The sequence below is a fragment of the Xyrauchen texanus genome, chromosome 7, assembly GCF_025860055.1.
Source record: "Xyrauchen texanus isolate HMW12.3.18 chromosome 7, RBS_HiC_50CHRs, whole genome shotgun sequence".
NCBI lineage: Eukaryota > Metazoa > Chordata > Actinopteri > Cypriniformes > Catostomidae > Xyrauchen > Xyrauchen texanus.
The window spans coordinates 18,484,141-18,489,555 of record NC_068282.1 but is presented as its reverse complement, the minus strand read 5'-3'; positions in this window follow the sequence as shown (position 1 = coordinate 18,489,555).

Here is a 5,415-nt window from a genome sequence, read left to right as displayed (position 1 = left end):
TATTTGTATTTGACGGTCACATTAAGCATTATTAGTTCAAAAGACTTACATTTATATCCTGTCCTCTGAGTAACACCAAAAACTTCACTGTAAATTGTTGCAACACCTCCTCCTCGACACTTCAGATGAGGTTCATGTTTATAACAATAACCTGGGGGAGTAGATTCATTTAAACTAATACATTCATCCGGTTTAAGCCAGGTTTCAGTCAAACAGAGCGCATCCAATCTATGATCTGTAATCATTTCATTGACAATTAGTGCTTTGGTAGCAAGAGATCTAATGTTTAGTAGCCCTATTTTTATATGATGTTTATTTTTAATTTGTTTGTTTTGTTCAAGTTTGACCTTAATCAAATTTTTTCTAAATGATTTAGTGAGGGTATTGTGTTTGGTAGTTCGGGAACAGACACAGTCTCTATGAGATATATAGGTGATACAGTCTCTATGTGTTGTAGTTTATGTGACCTGTGTGACGCCTCATGGCAGCTAGCAGATGTTCGGATTAACCAGTTTGTCTGCTTCCTGACCTGGGCCCCATTTAGTCAATTAATATCATTATTAAGTCTATGAGCCAAATTACTAGAGAGGAGAGCTGCACCTTCCCTGGAGGGATGGAGTCCGTCTCTCTTTAGCAGGTCAGGTCTACCCCAAAAACTTTTCCAATTGTCTGTAAATCCTATTTTATTCTGCAGACACCACTCAGACATCCAGCCATTCAGTGACACTAATCTACTATAAACCTCGTCACCACGACTGAGCAGGGAGGGACCAGAGCATATTACAGTGTCTGACATCGTTTTTGCAAATTTGCACACCTCTTTAACATTATCTTTAGTGATCTCCGACTGGCTGAAGCCGGACATCGTTAGTGCCGACATGGATAACAATTTTAGAAAATCTACGCTTAGCATTAGCCAGCACTTGTAAATTTGATTTGATGTCAGACGCTCTGGCCCCGAAATGCAATTAACAATAGTGGCTGGAGTCTCTATTTCCACATTCCTTACAATAGAATCACCGATAACAAGGGCTCTTTCAATATGATTCTCAGTGGGTGTATCACTGAGTGGGGAGAATTTATTGGAAACCCTAACAGGAACGGGAGAGTGGTGTCTCTTTGCTGAACGAGTATGCCGCCGAGACGTCACCCAAAAGCCCTGCTGCAGGGGCTCTATAGCCGGAACCAAAGTGTGTGTGTTGCTCTCTGTACTGCCCGCATCCGAAACAGTATCTACCTGCTTCTCTTTCTCACTGACCTCTACTAGCGTTCGGATGCGAGTCTCTAACTCATTAACCTTCTCCGTCAGCCTGACTAATTCCTTACATTTATCACAAGTGAATCCCTCACTGCTGACGGAGGAGGCTATTTTAAACATGTGACATGCAATGCATGAACAAATAACATGAGCCGATGCCATGACTTACCGCAAATTGTTCGTTGTTCCTGAGCGGTGAAGGTTTTGAGGTTGATTTGAATCCCTCACAAAATTGTTTGTTGTTGGTGTTGGTTGTTCTTGGTAAGCGGTGCTTTGAGATCGATGCAATAATCTGTGTACCGCAGAGGAGAAAAAACGGGTGCGCGCTGAAAAAATACACGCAGTTTAATCGCGATAAAAATAGAACGCGGATGCAGGTGGAATATGCGCGCAGTTGAATCCCGATAAGAGAATAATACGGGAAGACCTGATTTGTGCTTAAAAATGGCAGATGTTTAAGGATTAAAGGCTACAAACACAGACTCTAGCTAGGTGTCAGCAGCAACCGGTAAAATACACGCATAATGAAACGGGAGAAAAAGCGGAAGAATCTGAAACGCGGTAAAATGACAAAGGATATAACTATGAACGACGCGGTACAATGACAAAGGATAACTATGAACGATGACTGTAACGTTGAACGTATGAGAATAAGCAGTGCTAAGCAGGCCACAAACAAACTCTCGTGCAGCGTGCAGCGTGCTGTGCCGTCAGCAACAGGAAGTCCAATGACGTCAGCAATCAGCAATTGGAGGAAATAGGAAAATGATCAAGTGTTAGGTGTGTGAGATAAGATGTGATACAATGATCACTGGAAAAAACTGTTAAAGTTTTAGGTTTTGTACCTAAACATTTGTAAATAGGTTTTACAAATGTAAATCGCGTTAAACCTAATACATGGTAATGTGATACTCATTTGGAAACAACACTCTTACAGAGGTTTGTGAGGGCACCACATACAGTCACAACATCGTCTAGCATGTTAACCTGCGACACTGGAATAACTGTTTGCAAAATCTTAAAGTTTCATCTCTCCTCCTTTTCCTATGGTACCTACAATAAAAACAGCAGAAATGTACAGTTATGCAAGAGAGAAAAACAAACTAAATAGAATAGAGGGGGAAATTAAATATTCTTACCTCTCCAACTTTGCTTCGGGGTTCTGGCTCGGTTTTGTGTACACAAACACAGAAGGCACAAAATCAGGACTACTAGAGTCCAATGACGCCTCACCTTCAAATAAAACACACACATGTTTGTTTACTAGCCAAATCTACCGGCAGTTTATCAAACTTTACCTGCATTTGAATATTATTCTACATCGTACAGACAATCACTAATGTAAACGAGGATTACTAGAGTCCAATAATGCTTCATCTGCAAATAACACACACACAGTTTGTTTACTAGCCAAATCCAACACCAGCTTATGAAACTAGCTGCATGTGGTCATCAAACTTCAGCTGCATTGATAAACTACACCGTAGGCTACAGACAATCAATAATGTAAACCATGCTTTCCATTAAACTCAAGAGTACATAGATAAACTTACCTGAAATAAAGTGGGCGCTGCAGACGCGAGCATGTTTTATTATGTCCTCTCTCCAATCAACACGTTTAATCGCCTGCAGCCACAGGCGCCGCCGGTTCTTCTGAAACGGCCGTGATCCTATCGGAATCCTATAAAACTTAAGCCCCTTGGAGGAATATAGATTAGTGCAACCGTAAATGCAACAACCAGACATTTTGATGCTGGGAAACCGTTTTGATACACTTTCGGAGTTGCTAACACGTTAGAGCCAGTGGGAAACAACACCACTTCCGTTGCCAAAATGCGCGCGCAACTATTTGATCACGTGGGCTGTAAAAGGGTCTATATTAATGGAATTTTGCCGGTTCAATACAAGTAAAGCTCAAATATCAGCATTTGTGGCATAATGTTGATTCCCACATCAATGTTTTGACTTGTCCCTTGTTTATTAAAAGAAATAAAAAAGTGGTTACAGTAAAACACTAAAATAAATGTAGTTTAAAAAGTATAGCTACACAAAGTAAACATTAGTTGGGCTTAACTTTATTGAACCAGGAATATTCATTTCAAACCTTAAATGCCCACTGGGGAAATGTCTCGGTTCTCCATATGGCCAGTCTACCCCTGGTCTTTAATGACCCTATACACTTTTGGTATTTAAGTCATTATCATTTGTATTTTATTTGATAGTTTTGAAATTTTAGCTTTGTGTGTGTGTGTGTGTGTGTGTGTGTGTGTGTGTGTGTGTGGCACAACTTTGAAATATGGATGAGGTACATGGGGTGAAATGAGGTAACTCAAGATATGTGTTGAAGGGTTAATACTTCTTACTTAACCTTTTCATAAGTATGGTCTAAATTCCCCTGCAATGCCTCCTGGAGTGAGTTATTTTTTCACTTGACTGCACAGCCGGTAGAGGGGGGCAGAGTGTAGATGTGTATTTTTTATTGTTTTTTATTTTACTTTTTTGATTTCTTTTCATAAAAAATATATTTCATATAAAAATAAAATACTGTATATAGTATAGTAAACATGTGAACAAATTAGTTATGTCAGCTATACTGTATTTGTTTTATTTATTGATTTTTTTATAGCTGTAAAAAACAAATGAACAAATAATATAAGTCCGGTTTGCCTAGATACACTGTTTTACTTCTCAGACATTGTGTGTGTGTGTGTGTGTGTGTGTGTGTGTGTGTGTGTGTGTGTGTGTGTGTGTGTGTGTGTGTGTGTCAAGCACTAGTAAAATGTACATATAATGTGCTCAGGGTTGGGGAGTAACTGAATACATGTAACGGTATAACGTATTTAAAATACAAAATATTAAATGTATTCAAATACAGTTACAATTTAAATTGTTGGTAATCAGAATAGTTACATCAAAAATTATTTTGATTTATTAATTATTACTTTGCATTGTAAAATAATTTGTTCATTGTAATATTTCATCTATTCAGTTGGAAAACATTTATCCATATAAACGATGCAATATAAAGAGCATTTGAACATCGGGGAAACACTTTAAGATGTGTTACATTCATATGAGCAGACAGAGAAGTAAGTTTGGAGCAGCAAAGTAAGACCTTTGATATTTGGGCAAAAATCTTATTCTTGATGAGAATTTTTTGTTGTTTTTCTGTAAAAGAAAAAGAGTGAAAAGACTTGAAATAACTCTGTGAGTAGCTGTTTGTTTGACGAATGACAGCCACTAATGTAAACAAATGGAAGCATGCATCAGAGGAAGATCGCGTTTGATGTATCTACTCTGCATATAAGAGCTGTAAACGTATCATCGTGATACTTTGACGAGTTGGATGTATGTATATAAAATAAACTTAATATGAGGTTTAAAGACAGTATGATTAACTGTTTGAGCAATTATAAATTACAGACGCTTGACCAGCGCAGCCTTTGTCAGCACGAAGGCCGATTTAATTCTGGCTGCTAGTTGTTGCAGAAACACATATTTGTGACGCTACTTTGCAGGGCCTGTATGAAAGGGATAATTCAGCAAAAAGTTTACATTTTGTCACAATTTACTGACCCTCATGTTGTTACAAACAAGTATGACTTACTTTTTTTAATGGAACATAAATGGATGTGTTTTACTCTCAGTCACCATTTACTTTCATTAAATTGTTTATCCATTCAATGAAGCAAAATGGTGACTGAGGCTATCATCTCTTTTTGTGTTCCACTGAAGAAAGTCATATGGTTTTGGTACAGCATAAAAATTGTATTGCCTTAAGTGTTCCAAATGAATATACTGTAATTTTACAAAGCACAATGTGTCATCATATACCTGTATGGTATATCATACACCTTTTATGTAAATCAATAAGCTACAGTACAGATGTGCACTTTCTACATTATGTGTACTTTAATCTGAACAGACAAAAGCATGTTTGATACATCTTGTAGACATTCTCAGAAATGCAGGTCTTATGAGTCAATGTTCAGCTGTGTTTGCGTTTGAGTGTGTACATTGCTGTTTTTTCAACTCTCTGCGCTGTACTGCCTCCCAACAGCAGCCCATCTGCATTCACACAAATACAAACAAGCAAGAAGTACATATATTACCAAGCTTCTCCCTTCAGGCAGCCTTGGAGAAAAACAATATCATGG